This window comes from Canis lupus, chromosome 21 (genome assembly GCF_048164855.1).
Source record: "Canis lupus baileyi chromosome 21, mCanLup2.hap1, whole genome shotgun sequence".
Taxonomy (NCBI): Eukaryota; Metazoa; Chordata; class Mammalia; order Carnivora; family Canidae; genus Canis; species Canis lupus.
The window spans coordinates 13,797,435-13,817,784 of NC_132858.1; the positions used below are offsets into that span (position 1 = coordinate 13,797,435).

A 20,350-nucleotide genomic window follows, 5' to 3' on the forward strand; every position below is an offset into this window, starting at 1 on the left:
TCAGGGCATCAGTGGATAAGCAAACTGTGGTATATACATACAATGGGATTTTATTCAGCATTAAAACAAAGGAAATTATGACATGCTACAACATGGATGAACCCTGAGGACATCATACTAAGTGAAATAAGCCAATAAACAGAGAAATACTATATAATTCCAATTGTACAAGGTACTTAGAGTAGCCATAATCATGAAGACAGAAAGGAGAATGGTGTTACCAGGATCAAAGTGGGAATGGGAGGTTATTGTTTAATGGGTAAAGAGTTTCAGTTTGGCAAGATGAAAAGAGTTCTGGAGATGGAGGTGGTGAAGGTTGCATGACAATGAGAATGTACCTAATACCACTGAACTGTATGCTTAAAAATGGTTAAGATGGTTAAATTTTTTGTTTTATGTATTTTACTAAAATTAAAAAAACTTGAAAAAAAAGCAAAAACAAGAAAACATAGGGAAAAAATCTAAGGGTTAGTAAGCTTCTTGAAATGGCACCACTCTATCCCAGTACAGACAGTGTCCAACCATGCCTTCATGAGCCTATCTTAGGATCCAGTAATTCCCAAATAGCCAGTCTGGGGTGTGGCAAAGGAATCTATAACTTTAATAAGTACCTCAAGTGATTCTGATGAACAGATAAACTTGGGGAAATTTCTAGACCACATTATTATAAAGGAATGATTGGAGAGCCTTTATTTGGATATTTTTTAAAACAAGACAGATCTTTTTTAAAATTGTGGTAAAACATACATAATAAATTTACCTTTTTAATCACTGATAAATGGATGATTCAGTGACATTAAGTACATTCATAATATTGTGCAACCCTCACCACTATCCATTTCCAGAACATCTTCATCATCCCAAAGTGAAACTCTATATCTATTAAACAATAACCTCTATTTCTCCCTACCACACCCCTAGCCCCTGGTAACTTCTATTCTATTTTCTCTTTATATGAATTGACCTATTCTAGGTACCTCATAAAATTGGAAAGATAATTGATTTTTTTTTAATATTTTATTTATTTATTCATGAGAAACACAGAGAGAGAGGCAGAGACACAGGCAGAGGAAGAAGTAGGCTCCATGCAGGGAGCCCGACTTGGGACTCCATCCCAGGTCTCCAGGACCCTGGGCCAAAGGTGGTTCTAAACCACTGAGCCACCCAGGCTGTCCGATAATTGATTTTTAATGAAAGTTTAATTGTTTTCTTGCCTGGAGGCATGAATTTGGGTGAAGGGAGGCAAACATTAATTGGGTACCTTGATATGATGAGCCAAGGTCACATTCAGATTTACTAGATTTATCTCATAAAAATTAATAAGCATCTTTTTGAAAAAAATAAAAAATTTTAAAAAGCATCTTTTTGAAAATCCCTTCTCAATTATATCATTCTGAGCTTGATATTCTGGAGTACCAAGGCCCAGCAGAAAAAAAATAAGGAGATTACTATTAAAAATAGTTCCAAAGTTAAAGAAGAATTAGGACTTTCTAGTGTCTTTTTTTTTTCTAGTGTCTTTTTATTAAAGGCTCTACCTCAAGCCATTGCAAATTTGAAATTTCTTTTTTTTTTAAATTTGAAATTTCAAATCATCTTATCAACAAGATTTAATACTTGACTGAGTCCCTTTCGGCTTCTTCTAGATGTCCAATGAAGCAAGGAACTTCTTTAGTGCCCAGCATATTACTCTGGGGAAAATGTCTCTGCATCTTGTCTACTGGGGGACTTCAGATATCTGTGCCCAGGAAAGACTTGCCACTTGGAATATGGAGCAAAGGAAATGATTGTTTTCTCTATATTTCTGAAACTTTTAAGGGCAACTATCTGTAACCTACTCACCACTTTCACTGACTGACAGTATGTCTGACCCATCAGTAATATAGTATGTCAGCACCTAATTATATGTGTTGTGCAAAACTTTGGAACAAATAGTACTACCTGTTGTTTACTTAAACCTTGCATTATAATACTGGTTTTTTTTTATCTATTATTCCCCTGAGGTTGGACTACTGTGTTGTGTATATATATATATATTTTAAAGATTTTATTTATTTATTCATAAGAGACAGAGAGAGAGAGAGAGGCAGAAACACAGGCAGAGGGAGAAGCAGGCTCCATGCAGGGAGCCTGATGTGGGACTCAATCCCAGGTCTCTAGGATCATGCCCTGGGCCAAAGACAGCACTAAACTGCTGAGCCACCCAGGCTGCCCTGTGCTGTATATATTTATCTAGGATATCTTTCTACTCATTACTATTCTCCATTAAAAGAAAAAAGTCTTCTCACTTCTATTTTTCAAACCTCTGAGGGCTCTTCTGATAACTTAAATCTATCATTGTTTGAAGCTGACTCCTGGAGTCTATGCCATTCTGTGTCACAGATCTACTTTGTAACTTTGAGCAAATTATCTTAAACAGCTCTTCACACTATTGTTCATTAAGCATTAAAACCAGGATAATAATACCATCTCTAGAAAAAAGAATTAGTGAATCAGTGGGTCTGTTTCCTTACTTATATCTGGATGGGAAAATGCCTTCTTACTTTTCCTTCTGAATTCTCCCTTTTGGGCCCTGGCCCAAATGAAGAATTGCTCTTCCTGGCAGCATCTATTGTTGCCAAGAGGAACTTTACCACACTGCCTTTGAAGTGGTGGAGCAAAGCTTTTACCGGGGTGCTTGGAGGATCTGGCTCCCTGGAGAATCCCCACCCACACCCTCTTTGGGAGGTTCTTTTCCTAAAGTTGTATTCAGACTTACATCAATGTGCAAAGGAGACATCCTTCCTATGAAAAGCTTGCTTTTCCTTCCACAGCTGGGGGGAAAGTGGTGAAGGGGAAGTGGGAACTGGGTATAATATTGGCAAATGTTTTGAACACTTCAGATAAAAATGTCTGATAAGTACAGTCTTGTTTTTATTGCTTTATACTGCTCATTGGAGAATGTGTTTTCTTTGGTCACCTGCCAATGAAAAAGATTAGCCTTTTCCTGAATCTAGGATTGTTTCTTTAACTGGTTATGTTGGTAGAACAAGAGAGACAAATGCTGCTGACATTAACAAATCAAGATCGGAGCATGGTCATGCTCATTTCTGCTCACTGCCCTTTCCAGTTCATTGACAGCTGCTGCAACCAATGTGAACAGTGGTTTGGGTGGAGCTCTCTCTCTGCTCACCTCTCCCAAGCTGGAGTATTTATTTTCTTTCTTTCTTTCTTTCTTTCTTTCTTTCTTTCTTTCTTTCTTTCTTTCTTTCTTTCTTCTTCTTTCTTCTTTCTTCTTTCTTCTTTCTTCTTCTTTCAGCTGGAGTATTTTCAGTTTAGTTCCTTTGCTGTGATGTCCAAGGTTCTAAAGGAGTTGCCCCACTCCCCCATTTGTTCCTGATTTATGGCATCCAGTAGGAAATGGTTTTCATTTAAATGCCTCTTCTGTAACACAAGAGTCGATCTTTAGATTTCACACCTTGTAACTTCTAGTTTCTACTTTAGTCCAAGCTTCATTTTCTTTGAGACAAACTGAAGTGTTGTATGTTTGCTTCTTTTGCCATCTCTCAAGTAAATTTGTTCTCAATTTTGTTCCTGGCTTACAGCAAAAAAACACTAGCATAACATTGCTGTATCAGAAGCCAGTTGAGCTAAATGCATATACTTTGATCTTTGCCTTGATGTGTTTGTGTTGATCTAGGGTGTATCTTTTGGCTCTGTGCATTCTGAATTAAAGTTAAAGCCCTTAACCCTTAATTAGGTCATTTCCATCTCTTCAAACAAAAAGGAAACTAACTTCTATCACAGGGTGAAGGACTGAGGTCACACATGAGGGCGAATTTATTAGAGATGATGTTACTTAATGTCAGACTGGGTTCCTAAGCACTATAACAGAATACCCTTCTCTGAAGTTCTTTGTCTCGGTTTTAGTAGAATAGAGTCTGGTTATGAGGAATGGATTATGTACAGATCTATTGAAGGCATGATAGACAAGTTATCTCTTAAAGTCTCTTACTCCTTAGAACAAATACATTTGTTTTGTTCTGAGGTAATTTTAACACTGATTTAATTGGGAGAATTAAATGAGCCTGAAGCCAGTTTACAGAGGAGAGCCCTGTAGATAGTATTTTTTATTTGGTTTGCCAGCCGCTAATTCCAACTCACTTATGGTGAGTTTTAAGTATAGATAGTTCTAAGATGTGGTCAGTTTCCATGACTGCTAAATAAAATGTGAACTTCTCATGTTCCTTGAAGACTACTTGTGGGAGGTCTTGATTTGGGTCTTTGCAGCTTGTGAGGAGTGCATCATGGTTTAATACATCTCATTTGAACCCTGCAAAGATGGTGGTATTCATCTTAGAAAAGATAAAAATGTGTGTACCTACCTATGTGGTGTTCTATGCCACCTTAAGCCATTTACTTGTGAAACAGTAACCTTTAGGACAATAGCCTAAGGTCACTTCAGTTCTCCCCATTAGTCAATTCTTATCTCTTTACACCTTCTTTTGCTTTTTTGCTGTTAGAAGGAGAAAAGTGGCTGGCAGAGGTAGAACAACCTTTATGAACATTTCTCTAGCAGAGCACCATGATCCTAGAAAGTAGGAACCAGAAGACATACATAGGGTCTAGGAATCCTCAGAGTAATATTACTTGACAACTAAGATGTTTACATGAAGAAACTGCAATCCCTGTGACCTAAATTAAGCTACTTAATTGCTTATGTCATCATTTCTCTGCTTGTAAAAGGGAAATAGCAATACCAGTCACTATCTTCCTCCGGAGTTTGGGAGAAACTTAATGAGATAATGAACTTAATTCTACTCTTACAAGGGAATATATTGTTGACTTTTAGAAGAGTGAACTATTTGGGGGTCCCTAAGGGACCTGACAATCTATTGCCTCTTCCCACACTCAAATAGAACTATTGTAAAAAGCTAATACGCTGCCAAAAAGTAAGCCATTTATTCTGTGGATAGATCAAGTCCAGTGTGGAGGGGGAAAAAAGGGATTTTGATCTCTTCTTTGGAAGAACTATCACTGTTAGGCACAAAAATGTCCTTTTTTTCTTTCTTTCTTTTTGTAAAATCAGAACAGAGGTGTAATTGTGTTTGATAGTTCACTTCGGGAGAATGTTAGGTTCAAACTCAGACACATTAAGTCAGATGATATACTTTTAAAAAGTCTCTAGAACATGCATTCTCAATGGTAGCAATATTGCCCCCAGAGGGGGCAATTTACTCTCTTTGAGAGTAAAATTCATGAGGGGTAGACAGTTGGAAAAAATGCCTATGAAAGCTAAAAGAGGGGGAGTGGGAGCAGGGGGAAGGCAAAATGTAGGGGAAAAAAAGGTTGAGAAATACTGCTATAGTCAATTATTCTTCCAGACATGTTTGTCCCTAAACATAGGTGAACCAGAGATTGTCAGGTTGAATGCAGATTGCTATTGATTCCTTCAGTCCAACAGCAATGGAGTTCATACAAAACTTGAAAGAGATGAAATTTATACCCTAAGGGATAATGATCTCAGACAAACAACTCAAACATAAAATCTACCTGTTAGAACCAATACTTTGTACTTAAATAAATGTGGTTAAATCTTTAGGGTAAGATATTCCTTTTTTCTCCTGCTTCTTTAGCCTTACAGAAAGGCACATCAAGGGTAGGAATGATCTTCAAAGTACTTCACTGAAAAAGCCAGATTGGGAGAAAGGAGAGGGTGTGGACCCCACAGGCAGGAGGAAATAATTATCTAAACAGTAATATAAAGTGCAAAGCAGTGAAGATAAGCAATGCAATGGGAATTGGCATTTAAGTATTTAAGAAATTTTAAGTTTGATGTTGCTGTATTTATATAACTGAAATATTTTTCCCTCCATCCCCTCATATGTCATATATTTCTTTCATACCTTTTGAATGGATGGGACAACCCAAAATTGACTTGGTATGTGCTATGTAATTTGAAAGAGGTCCTGTGTTCCATTAGGCTTAGCAGTCCTGAAACAATAGAATGGCCATTTAAAAATATATATATTCTCTTGCATCCTCTGACTCCTCTTTGCTAATCATCCTATTCTTTAATAGATATAACCATGACTTAGGGGGAAAAGAAACAGTGATTCTTCCTCCCTGCTTACCCATTTCCCAGTAACACTCTGGACAACAAGCAAGTACTCTTTGTCTAAGCCAAGCATTGCTAAGCATTAGTTGCTCTGGCATTTAATTGCCTTACAGAAATCTACCCCAATCCCCTGTTTGTTGATTTCTTAAGATCACAGAAGAAAATGAAATGAGCTAGAGAGAAGCCTTCAAGCCCCCTGACACACATGGGGCCCAATCATCTCCACTCCCACCCCAATTCCAAAATCTAACATATTGCTCCTTTCATGGTTCCTCGGATCCCTGCCCTTCAACTTCTCTTTGTTACCCTCTGGGTGGGTGTAACCAAACCTCAGTCATACATACGGTGGCCCCAGCAGCTGGGCTTCTCTCTACACCATCACATTGCAGACATTCTTTTCACATCATTTTGTCCTCTCTGCTGCATTCCCTCCATTTGGCATCATTCCCTCTGTGCAAACTTCTGTTTCAAGGGACAGGAGTTTGCCAGGGAGATGCTGGCAGAGAGGGTCCAGTTCTCTCCTTTCTATCTGAAGAGCCCAGTGTCACTCATTAGCATATGAGAAGAATGGTTGTAAATAAACATCAAATGAGGTTAACGAGCTGCAGCTCATCAATATTAATGAAGTCCACCTCACAGCCTCGGAGGGAGGTACTGATGGCTCTAATCACAAGAGGGGTTTCCTAAGGCCCTCCATTACAGGGCAAGAAGGGTTAGATTCAGTCTGTTGGAATGTTTGTCATTTTATAACCCTAGGAATGCCACAGAGAAAGGCTGTCTGATACCAGATCTGTGCTTGCAAGGCCCCTCTTATGTTCAGATTACATCTGTTTGTCTCAACAGGTGGAAGCCTAGAGGAAGGAGGCTGTATCTGCTAAGCCAGACTCGGGTAGGAAAGCCCCAGGCCAATCTTCAGTTCCCAAGTCCAAAGTGAGGGCCCCAGAGTACTTGGACTTGATGTCTCATTGCCCTTTCATCAGTAACCCCTAGAACTCAAACTCTTGTTGCCAGTGCATGAGGAAAGGTCTGGAGACCTTCTAAGCCCAGCCTCATAAAGAGATGAAAAACTCCCATTTTGTATAGCTCATGTGCCAACTGCCAGTCAGGTCCCTCCACAGAGCCATGTTGAGTGCCTATTTTTAGAAGATTCAAAGAGTATAAGTACAGCTGTCATCCATTGAGCACTTACTGTGTCCCAGGCTGCACTAAACATTTCTGATACGTTGTATAATCTTCGAACTAATCCCATGAGTGTGAATCCATTTCATAGGTGAAGAAGTTGAAACTCCTTGATTTTATGTAACATGTCTTAGATCATAATGGTAGCAAGTGACAGGCCTCAATCTGACAGCAGGGCCTATGCTCTTCATCATTGCATTCTGTGCCATCTCAGACTCATGCAAAATGTGTGAGCTTTTGTGCTCTTCCTTCTTTTTTGTAAGATGTGTGCCCTTTCTTCTCCAGTTCAAGAGACCAAACACAAAGTGGTTCTCTGAAAGTAGAATCAGAGAATTTTAGAATTAATTTTTCAAAAATCAAAGTACCTCTTTGAAATTATTTTTCGAAAGGAAACTTTCACTAGATGTGTTTTCCTTTGTATATAAATTTGGGGTCAGTGGGATATGTGCTTTGAAGTGTGTGTGTGTGTGTATGTGCGCGTGCGTTTGTGTGTGGTGGGGGGGGTGTTCGTTGGTTGGTTGGTTGGTTGGTTAGCAGTGATACCAATTATCCACCTCATCAGGCCAGTTCCTTTTATGATTAAGCACACACCTTGCATGAGGTCAGTGACTGTAACACAAAGAAGCGCCTGGCTCTTATGGTTGACTTGAGCCTGTGATCCTAGCCTCAATCAGTTTCAGCAACTGAACTGTGGCTTCCTACTTAAAGTTCATTCTATCCACTTCTTTATCTATGATTTCACTGGAGGCAGAAGGAGAACCTGATGGTTCACCCAAATTGTTGTTGTCACAGAAGTTACACTTGATTGTTTATTTAAAGAACAACTCCTAGTGAAAGGATCAGAGAGTGAAACAGCCACTATCTTTCTTCTCCTTTCCTCCCTGAAAACTCAGGGACCATACTTGGTAATTTTTACGTAGGCTAAACGCCCAGGAATGTTTCCACAGAATGGCACCCAAAGGCCACCCATGCAGGAGCCCTTCCTGCCACCAAGGTAACCAAGACTGGGAAGCAATTGAAACTGGGCCTTCCTTTCCCAGGCCTGTGGCTGTCAACTTGGCTCAGAAAAAGGCAGACTGATGACTTTGTCTCCTCACCCAGTCACACCACTACACAGTTCTCGCTTGAGCCTGAAGTCACATGGGTATGCTGCTATGGCCAAACAAGGATGCGCTGTTTCCAGTTCTTTGCACCCTGGGTTTGGCCTGGGCATCCTTAGTTGAAACCACCCGGGCCCCCAAACCCTGAAGTTTTTCCAGGGACAAATTGCATGCAGTGGTGGAGAGGAGGAGCTGAGCTGTGCAGTGGAGCAGCGGATGGTGTGCAGTTGGGATGTTTGCGAGAGCCAAGGGGTTAGTTCATTGCTGCTTTGTATACTCAGGCACACCAGAAAACTCAGATTAATAGGCTGTTTATTCTTCAGCATGTTCCTTGAATCAAAGGCTCTGGATGGTATTATTAAAGAGTGTTTGTGAGAGCGCCCTGGAACACTCCTTCTGGGCTCCGCTCACTGAAGAGGAACGATTGAGTCCTTTCATTTCCTGGGCAGCATCCCTCACGCTCATTGCTCACTGTAGTATAAAGGTCTGCAGAACCTTTGTTAGAAACAGGATCTTTTGTTCTGTCTTTTTGAGGTCCCATTACCTACAGCACCTTGGTCTGTTAGAGTCTAATTATTAAATGTTCTCATCTTTTGAGCTACCTGAACCTAATGAACATAGTCCACTGTATCTCAGGGAGGTTTTTTTGTTTGGGGTTTGGGAGAATTTGTTTTTGTTTTTGTTTTTGTTTTTGTTGGCTCTGTTTGGCACCAATTCTCTGTTTGGGCAGTACTGTCGTCTTTTTTTTTTTTTTTTTTCCCATGGCTGTTTAAAGGAATTTTGCCAGGAGGGAAGAAAACATCCACCTGAACCCTATTCTGTGAAGCAAAGGATGATGTTTTTGGCCCTTCGAAGATTCCCCTGAAATGTAATGAAAAGTTTCTTCAAACCTTGGAATTGAAATTTATTGAATTATGAAAAATGGGCTTCTTCCACTACTACTCCCTGCAGTAGAGATTTATATTGGAATAGGTTAAAAAAATTAGGAGGGAAACTGCTTCTCTACCACCCCGCCCAGCCCCCTTTCAGCAGCAGCATGCTGTCACGTGAGTGATGTCTGTCCCCTGTTCCCTCTGGCAGTTATAGTTTTCCTGTGGCCTGGAAATTATTGTACTTCAGGCCTTCCACAACTTCTGTGTGTGCACGCGCACACACACACACACACACACACACACCCCACAGCCACACCCCTTGTGGGCATGCCTTCAATACAGAGGCAGCCAGCCTATTGCAAAGGTGCTCAAAGCTCACTAATCACTGTAGACAGTGCAACACTCGGCATGTTACGGGCGCCCATGTCTATCTCATACAAATCCAGTACACATCATAAACAATAGCTTTGAATCTGGCAAACCTCTTAATTACCGCAGCCAAAGGCCAGAAAATGAAATTGGGGTCATATATCTGGTGTTAGAACTGTAGAAACCATCTGGCATCCCACAGCCCAGAGTTTCCCCAAGGAGGTACACCTTGGAGCAACAGGAGTCCTCTCATCCAGAAAATACTGTCCCCTCACTTCCCTCCACAACCAGCACAGCTGTGTGGTGAGGCCTATTTGCCATATATACACTGAGACCAAGATCTATATACACACCCTGGCGTTCCGCCTGAATCCTTCCACAGAGTCCATCTGTTTATCCAGTTCCAAATCCCAGAAGGCAGTCACCAAAAAGTAAATAGTGAGAAGGGACAGGTTTTTTTTCTTTCTTTCTAGATAAACATGTTCCAATGAACAAAACAGATTTTGCAAACACATTCCATCTAGTAAATCTTACCTAACAGCTGTGTGAGAAGGGCTTGGAAGAGAGAAGGATGAGGCGTGGGGGGTCTCGGGACTTGGGTAGGAGACTTAGAGAAAGTTCAGAAATCCATAAGGCAGAGACAGTTGAGTACTATCCACTTCTTGTTAAATGGAAATACACTTCTTTCCTGCATCCTATCCCATCATGGCAAACCTAGGATCTGTGGTGGGCTTGCCAGAGATCGAGATCTGGCTGCAAATATCAGCTTCTTCAGCTGAAAACCAACCCATCAAAACTTTATGTACCGAAGACGTGGCCTGTGTTTTTGACAGCACCCTCTCCCTCTCCCACTGGCGCTGCTGTCCTCTACCCCAGCTGTAATGCTCCTCTGGAATCAGACATGAGGTATTAGCCTCGAGCAGCCCATCCAGCCCACCTCTACTTCACATCTACCCCTTTGGCTGGAAACATGAAGAACTGAGCATAGATCAAGAACTTGGATTCTGAAGAGCAGAAGACAAGGACAAGCTCAAGAAATTGACCTTTTGCCTCAGAGGTGGCTGGATATTTGTGTGTCTCTGTTCAATGTCGAATTGGCTCACCGTACCATTCAGGAGTTGTTTTTTAAAAATGTTCTCCTCGCTCCTCATTTGCGGGTCAGATGCTTTGGATAATCCAGTGGAATTCTCTCTGCTTCACTGCTGGTTGCTGCCAAACACAGAGTGCTAAATCCTGTCGATTGGTGACTTAAAATGATGTTGTGTGAAACAGCACTGTGATTTGGACATCCTGCGCCCAGTCACACGGACTGCTCTGCCAATTAACCATAGTAGTGAGATGCAGTAACTCATGGGGTGGGGAAAGCAGTTTCTGCAGCCCCTGCCTTATCTTGACTCTGGGATCAATGTCCCTGCATCTGTTCCCACCCTCCCCCAGTGCCAGAACATGTGTCCAGTAATCAGTGCGCCTTGGAATTCCATTTCGCTCAATATTATTCCTTTCCCTGGCCTCAGCAATTTCTTTAGCAGATTGTAACATGTCAGTGACAAAGAAACAGCATTTGTGTGCAGAATATGCAAGTGGCAAGCAAAACACTCCCGCTGCCGGGTCCCACCTCCTGATCTGCATTTCCCGGATTGCATGCGTGCGTGACTCCTCCTCCAGTGAGGTCTCAGCTCAAATGGCAGCTTTTGAAAGAGATTATCCTTGACCACCCCATCTAACGTCCATTTGCAGTCACTCCATGTCACACCACTCTCTGTTATGCATGTCATTGCTCTTATCGCTTTCTACATTTTATTTGTTCCTATTCACTGTCTACCTCTCTACCCACACACACATACTAGAATGTAAGCCCATGAAAATAGGGATTTTTGTCTGTCTTATCCATTGCTGTTCCCATAGAACCTAGAATTGCCTTTGGAATACAGTTGGCACTTAATATTTATTGACTGAGGGATCCCTGGGTGGCTCAGCGGTTTGGCACCTGCCTTTGGCCCGGCGTATGATCCTGGAGTCCTGGGATTGAGTCCCACATCGGGCTCCCTGCATGGAGCCTGCTTCTCCCTTTGCCTGTGTTTCTGCCTCTCTCTGTGTGTCTCTCATGAATAAATAAATAAAATCTTAAAAAATATATATTTGTTGACTGAGTAAATAGATAAGAATGGAGCCATTAAGAGCTCCCCAAATATGTGGTTGCTCTCCGGAGATGGTAGAGGCAGACAGACATATAGTTTGACAGGACGCCTGGGTGGCTCAGCAGTTGAGCATCGTCTGCCTTTGGCTCAGGGCATGATCCCAGGGTTCTGGGATCAAGTCCCGCATTGGACTCCCTGCATGGAGCCTGCTTCTCCCTCTGCCTATATCTCTGCCTCTTTCTCTCTGTGTGTCTCATGAATAAATAAATAAATCTTTAAAAAAAAAAAAAAAAGACATATTGGGCAGCCCAGGTGACTCAGTGGTTTAGTGCCGCCTTCTGGCCAGGGCCTGATCCTGGAGACCCGGGATCGAGTCCCACGTCAGGCTCCCTGCATGGAGCCTGCTTCTCCCTCTCCCTGTGTCTCCACCTCTCTCTCTCTCTCTCTCTCTCTCTCTCTCTCTGTCTTTCATGAATAAATAAATAAAATCTTTTTAAAAAGAAATATAGTTTGAGGAATGGAATAAAAAATACAAGGTTTCTCCTGGTTTTCATATTTTTAATTGTAAATTGAAATACTGAGTCAAAGATCACATAAATTGAGTCGCTTTTCATTCTTCTGTCTCAGAGGAAACTGTTTCCTATTGAGTCGGTTAAGTTAGGGTCACAGAGACCAAGTAACACACTCTTCCTTGCCAAGCTGGCATAATCGAGGCCACAAAGGATGCCCACTTCCAGATTTCCACTGGACAGTGCCTGGCGTTGCTTTCCGTAGGGCAGGTGCCAGAAGAAACTGGCACAACAATTTAAAGCAATTTAAAGCCCAGTCTGGCTATCTTCGTCCAGCCTTCCTTACATTCTTGCCTGGTTCCAGTTCCCAAAGAGACCACATTCCTCTACACAGCTCTGGTGCTCTGCAGTTCTTTTTGTTAGGAGGGCCATGGAGGGTGGGTAGATATGTCTTAGCTTTGACCTGTCCAGCTATGAGACAAGATGACTGAGAGAACTTGTCCTTTTAGCCTGACAGACATATGGCACTCATCTCCTCAGAGGTCCTTTGCCCAAACAAGAAGTATTAGCTCCTCAGAAGTTATCCTTTGTCTTGTTGGGGCAAGATCAGTGCCTAGTGTCAAGAGAGGGAGATTAAAGATTAAAGAACCTCCACCAGGAAAGGGGATAGTTTTGCTTGAATCTCTTAATTTGTCTTCTCCCCCCATACAAGTGCATTCATGTTGCTGGACTCCCAGGCTTACTCCCTGGTGGTTTGTAGTCATTATTCTCATGACTTTGTGGTCTCATTGATATTAACATGTGTTTCAACTGCTGTAGGTGACGCTTCCATGCTCCACTACTTTTTGTCTTACGTTGCTAATGACTCCTCTGTTGGTTTCAGCCTTTAGCCAAACCCACCCCATCCACACCCTACTCTTTCCATCTTTTATTGATGCCGTGTTGACTTTGTGTGTCTCTGTTAGTTCAGTTTTCTAAGCACCTGCAGAGAATTAACCAACTTTACTTGCTGCTGGGGATCACCTTTGATGTATTTGATTTCTGTGCTTTGGGAAATGTTGAAGGACTCGCTCTAAAACCCCACCAAAGTACATAAAAAGTGCTATAGTCCCTGTAGCCTGACCTTCCAGACTAGCTCTGCATAGGGACCAGAAGTTATTCATGTAAATACAGATGTGGATACCATCCGTTAAATGTTTACTATGTGCTAGGGATGCCTGGGTGGCTCAGTCAGTTGAGCACCCAACTCTTCATTTTGGCTCAAGTCATGATCTCATGGATCATAATATCATGGGTTGTGAGAATGAGCCCTGCATTGGGCTCCCTGTTCAGCAGGGAGTTTGCTTAAAGATTCTCTCCCTCTGCCCCTCCTGCCCACTCATGCACGTGTGCTCTCTCTCCCTCTCTCTCTAAAATAAATAAATAAATATTTTACAAAATAAATGTTTGGGATCCCTGGGTGGCTTAGTGGTTTAGTGCCTGCCTTCGGTCCAGGGCGTGATCCTGGAGTCCTGGGATCAAGTCCCACGTTGGGCTCCCTGCATGGAGCCTGTTTCTCCCTCTGCCTATGTCTCTCTCTCTCTGTGTCTCTCTCTCTGTGTCCCTCATGAATAAATAAATAAAATATTTAAAAAATAAATAAATAAATAAAAATAAAAATAAAAAATAAATGTTTACTATGTGCTATATACTGTTCTAAATGTTTAACATGGCTGTCTTGTTTAATCCTTACTTGTAGGCCTGAAAGGCCAGTATATGAACTGGCCTCAGGTATTTCTCTAATCTCATTTCTTACTCCTCATTCTCTTGACTTCGGCTACACTGGCTTCTGTGCTATTCCCCTTACCCAACAGACATGCACCCTCCTTAAGGCTTCTGCAGTGGCTATTTCCTCTGCTTGAAATGTTCTCCCTTCATCCCTTAGATGTCTACCTAGGTTACTTATTAACCTTCTCCAAATCTTGGCTTAGGTGTTACCTTCTCCATGAAACCTACCTAGATCACTTCATGTAAAATTGAAGGTGTACCTGGCTGCCTCAGTCAATAGAGCATGTGACTCTTGATCTTGAGGTTGTGAGTTCAAGCCCCACATTGGATGTAGAAATTATTAAAAAAAAAAAAACTGTTAAAACTGATAAAATTGTTCTACCACTGCCACCTCACACCTATTTGATCTGCTGTGTTTTCTACCTTTTTCCATTATAGGTGTCACTAATGTAATATATAGTATATTTGTTGTGTTTATCATTTATTATCTGCCTTCTCAAACATAGGTAGGCTTCATGAGGGCAAAGAGCTTGTCTGTTTGGTCTCTATGAATCCTAAGCACCTGAAAAACAATATCTGGCACTCAGCAGATGCTCCATAATTCCTGGTCAATGAATGAATTTTGTCCCTTCAAAAACCCTCTGAAGTAGATGTTTATATTATCCCCTTTTAAAGATGATGGAGGGCACCCCGGGTAGCTCAGCGGTTTGGTGCCGCCTTCAGCCTAGGGTGTGATCCTGGAGACCCAGGATCAAGTCCCGCATCGGGCTCCCTACATGGAGCCTGCTTCTCCCTCTGCCTGTGTCTCTGCCTCTTTCTCTGTCTCTGTCTCTCTCTCTCTGTCTCTCATAAATAAATAAATAAATAAATAGTAAGTAAGTAAATAAATAAATAATCTTTTTATAAAAATAAATAAAATAAAGATGATGGAATTGAAGCTCAAAGAATTGAAATGACTAACTTGCCCCAGATCATTCAGCTAGGAAGTGGTAGAGCTGGGATCGACTAACTCCAGAGAATGTACTTTCAACCAGTGGGTCAATAGTTCTCAAACTTTAAGAGTCACCCAAGGTGTTTGTTTAAATTCAGGTTCATATACCCTGACCCCAAGGATTCTGATTCTGATTCTGTAGGCCTGGGACACAGATGATCCATGAATCATACTTGGAGAAACATGGGGATATACTACATTGCCTTTAAGGTTTGGAATCTGCATAGGGAGGCATAAAGATAAAATCCATTGAACATTTTTGGAGTGCTGCTATGTAACCAGTCCCTGTGGCATAGAAAAACAAGTAAAATGAAGTCTTTACCCTCAAGACTCAATGTGTTGATGCTGATGTGACAAACAGATACATATATCAAAATCAGACCATTGATAGGGACACCTGGATGGCTCAGTGGTTGAGTGTCTGCCTTCTGGTCAAGTCATGATCCCAGGGTCCTGGGATCGGGTCCCGCATTGAGTTCCTCACAGGAAGCCTGCTTTTCTCCCTGTTTGTGTCTCTGCCTCTCTCTGTGTCTCTCATGAATAAATAAAATAAAAACTTTTTTGAAAAAATAAATAAATAAATCAGACCACTGATAAATCGTGAGATGCTTAAAAGCACATACTTTGGAGTCAGGCCAACTGACTGAACGTGCTCCCACTACTTACGTAACTGGGTAGATGACTTAACCTCCCTGTGGTCTGCAAGTAAAAAGAACAACAATATTTATCCAGTAGGACTGTTATGAGGACTTAGATGAGATGAAGGGTGTACAGGAAGGCAGCTTAAAAACACAAAACAGACAGCAGGAGGCAGTGCACAGTGTATAAGAAATGATAAACAAATGGCTGAGAGACAGTAAATATAGAAAATCTCAGAAGAGTTCTACAATTTCACAACCTACTATTTTATAATTAAAGTTTGGGTACCAATTTTTTGTTGTTTTGAATATAACTTACATTGAAATATTTTCAAAATATATTTAAATATACATGTAATACCCCTCCCTGAATTCTTGAATATAATTTACCTTGGCATCCAAGTATCATCTTAAACATAAAGTATTGTACTATGGTGGGAAACACGATTGCCTCCAGAGTTTGTTGAAGTGTACCCTAAGTGCATCCAGATTGCACTTAAAATATTTTTCCTGCTTCTATGTTCATATCATACTGTGAATGCCTAATTTCTAACTGTTGTCCTTGCCCCTGCCTTTTGTAGTTCCTTTTTCATTCCCAGTTTAGTGTCTGGTCTGTGTTGCAAATTGATGGCCTAGTGTATTAATATGGTGAGTCTAATCAGAGCTTATCTTAGAGGCCTGTAAGTTAACCACATGAGCTGTGTGAACTCTGTGACATCTGTTTGCCTACTTAGAGACTTATTGGCATTGAGATATTTGAGATTGCCTATTAATTCAGTTTTAAACACATTAGGTATTATTCTGCAGACTACAGATGCCTGCAGAAACCATTTTCCTTGTTCTCAGCGTTGCAAGTTAGTTCATTCTGTGGCTCTACAACTTAAAAGAGCCTTGGGAATCATAGATCTGGCCTTTTTGCTCCCAAGTAGACAACTGATGGTTATTTCCATTCTACAGATAGAAACTTCTACCGATGAAGAAACTAAGGCCTAAAGAGTAAGTAGCTTGCTCCAGTGAGATAATCCAGTGAGCCAAGACGGGGTTCTGAGTCTCCCCGGCCTCTGCTCAGCCACACTGTCCCCAGAAAGAAACAGAGAATCATCTTGGGCTGTGGAAAGGAAGGAAAGCCATCCACAAATATCACTAAAAATCAGAAAAATAAGATCTTATTAATATTGCAACTAATCGATTTTAGCCTTGACTTCGATAAGTGTTTTTACTCTCCCCCCTGTCCTCATTTGAAGGATGTATAACTTTATTGTGCCCCCAGTGAGCCTGAGCTGTGAACATATATAAGGAAGAGCAAGGGCATTATAATAACATCCAGAAGCGTACAAAGGATTATAAAATACAATCATCAGCTTTGTACCCTCTTTTCACTGTAGACAAAACAAGGTGATTTATTTTATTTTATTTATTTTTTATTTTAAAGATTTTATTTATTTATTCATGAGAAACACAGAGAGGAGAGAGAGAGAGAGAGAGAGAGAGAGAGAGAGAGGCAAAGACACAGACAGAGGGAGAAGCAGGCTCTATGCAGGGAGCCTGACATGGGACTCGATCCCGGGTCTCCAGGATTACGCCCTGGGCTGAAGGCAGCACTAAACCACTGAGCCACCTGGGCTGCCCCAAAACAAGGTGATTTAGAGGGGGAACATAGAACCACTGAAAATGAGGACATGGAAATCAATTTCTTTTTTTCTATAAGATTTTATTTATTTATTTATTTATTTATTTATTTATTTATTTATTTATTTAAGAGTGAGGAGTACACAAGCAAACAGAGGAAGAAGCAGAATCCCCACTGAGCAGAGAGCCTAATGCAGGGCTCAATCCCAGGACCCTGGGATCCTGGGACCATGACCTGAGCCAAAAGCAGGTGCTTAATGGACTGAGCCACCCAGGCACCCCATCAGTTTCTAAAGGAAGGCTCCATTTCTCCAGGAAACTTCCGTCCTTTCTTCCTTCCTACCTACCTACCTACCTACCTACTATTTTTCCTTCCTTCCTTCTGCCACTTTATTGAGATACAATTTTCATACCATAAATCTGGGTACTATTTATTCATTCATTCTTCCTACTGTAAGAAAACACAATGCACCCATAATCCCCAAATGCAGAGTCAACCACCATTATTAACACTTTGGTATATACCATTCTTTTTCCTATGCAAGTTTATTTCCTTTTGTTTTCTTTTAAAGCAAAGGTGTAATCATACTGTACCCAAGAATTTTTATTTTGCTCTTTCCCCTTAATGTTATGAGGACATCTAAGTTTATATATTTTAATGTTAAACTTATTTACCTATGAATTAAATCCTTATTTTAAATACTTCTCCAGAGAAATTCTACATCTGGGGTTGAAAATTAAGGTGCCAGCAACAACCAGATAGGTAATGGAAGAAGCCTAACTGTCATTCAGTGCACCACAGTGGGGGCCAGGGAAGACTTACAGGGATAGCTTCTGCCTCAGCCCCAACTCCTTGAGGCCCTGCAGGAATGTTGGCCCACTATTGCAAGTCCTCTGATTTGTTAGAAAGAGATATCTGGAATTTAGATTTTATCGTAGGAAATGTCTTGACTTTTCCAATGTTTTAGCTCCGAATTTTAAAAAAAGATTCAGTTCAGGCGTACCTGGGTGGCTCAGTCAGTTAAGTGTCTGACTCTTGATTTCTGCTCAGGTCATGATCTCGGGGTTGTGAGATTGAGCCCCACATTGGGCTCTATGCTCAATGCAGAGTTTGCTTATTCCCCTCCCACCTCTCCTTCTGCTTTTCCTCCCCACCCCTCGCACTCTCTCCATGTTTCTAAATAAATAAATATGAATCTGTAAAAAAAAAATACAGTTTAAGCTAGACAAAATCTGTCAGCTGATTTCTGTCTTGGACAGGGAGTGTGAAGAGCTTCATAAGCAGTAGCTCACTTAATTATCACAGTCAGTCCTGTTCCTCTAACAGTTATTTACTGAGAACCAGCAGTGAACAAAGGAGGCAAAATCTTTGCCCTCTTGGAGCTTACATTCTAGTAGGAAGACAGATAATGTAGTTTTAAAATATTCAGTAGATCATACAGCAATAAGTACTATGGAGAAAAACCAAGCAGGAAAATGAGGGAGTAAGGGAAGCACTGTTGTTTTAAATATTACAGCCAGAAGTGGCCTTATGTATCATGGCATTTGAGCAGAGACCTGAGGAGGAAAGAGCTATATGGGGATTGGGGGCGAAGGGAGAGATCTAAAAGCCTGAGATAAGAGCATACTTGACACAGTCAAAGAATACAAAGCCAGTGTGGCCAGAATGGTCTGAGCAGGGAATGAGCAGAAGGAGAGGCAGTTAGGGCAATAGCAGAGGTCCCCGTTGTAGAGAGTCTGAGAAAGAAGTATTATCCAATTTTATAGATGAGGAAACTGGAGCTCAGAAAAGTTTGCCCATGCCACATAGCTGGGAAATAACAAAGGCATTTTTTTTCCCTAGCCTCAATAATATATTTTTTTTCTTGTGTCTCTGACTTTATTTTTTTTTGGTACTTTTTTTATTAGAGTTCGATTTGCCAACATATAGCATAACATCCAGTGCTCATCCCGTCAAGTGCCCCCTCAGTGCCAGTCACTCAGTCTCCCCGTCCCCCCACCCACCTCACCTTCCACCACCCCTTGTTCATTTCCCAGAGTTAGGAGTCTCTCATGTTCTGTCTCCCTTTCTGATATTTCCCACTCATTTTCTCTCCTTTCCCCTATGATCCCTTTCACTATTTTTTATATTCCCCAAATGAATGAGACCATATAATGTTTGTCCTTCTCCGATTGACTTACTTCACTCAGCATAATACCCCCCAGTTCCATCCACGTCGAAGCAAATGGTGGGTATTTGTCGTTTCTAATGGCTGAGGAATATTCCACTGTATACATATCCACATCTTCTTTATCCATTCATCTTTTGATGGACACTGAGGCTCCTTCCACAGTTTGGCTATTGTGGACATTGCTGCTATAAACATTAAGGTGCACGTGTCCTGCTGTTTCACTGCATCTGTATCTTTGGGGTAAATCCCCAGCAGTGCAATTACTGGGTCATAGGGTAGATCTATTTTTACCTCTTTAGGAACCTCCACACAGTTTTCCAGAGTGGCTGTACCAGTTCACATTCCCACCAACAGTGCAAGAGGGTTCCCCTTTCTCCACATCCTCTCCAACATTTGTTGTTTCCTGTCTTGTTAATTTTCACCATTCTCATTGGTGTGTGGTAGTATCTCATTGTGGTTTTGATATGTATTTCCCTGATGGCCATGATGCGAAGCATTTTCTCATGTGCTTTTTGGCCATGTCTATGTCTTCCTTTGTGAGATTTCTCTTCATGTTTTTTGCCCATTTCATGATTGGATTGTTTGTTTCTTTGCTGTTGAGTTTAATAAGTTCTTTATAGATCTTGGATACTAGCCCTTTATCTGATACGTCATTTGCAAATATCTTGTCCCATTCTGTAGGTTGTCTTTTAGTTTTGTCGACTGTTTCTTTTGCTGTGCAGAAGCTTCTTATCTTGATGAAGTCCCAATAATTCATTTTTGCTTTTGTTTCCCTTGCCTTCATAGATGTATCTTGCAAGAAGTTGCTGTGGCCAAGTTCAAAAAGGGTGTTGCCTGTGTTCTCCTCTAGGACTTTGATGGATTCTTGTCTCACATTTAGATCTTTCATCCAT

The 20,350-nt window shown here is 41.2% G+C and overlaps 1 protein-coding gene across 5 annotated transcripts in view; it reads left to right on the forward strand.

Moving 5' to 3' along the window:
- Nucleotides 1–20,350, forward strand: part of CSTPP1 (centriolar satellite-associated tubulin polyglutamylase complex regulator 1) — a 198,419-nt gene that overhangs the window by 138,959 nt on the left and 39,110 nt on the right. The window lies entirely within an intron of this gene.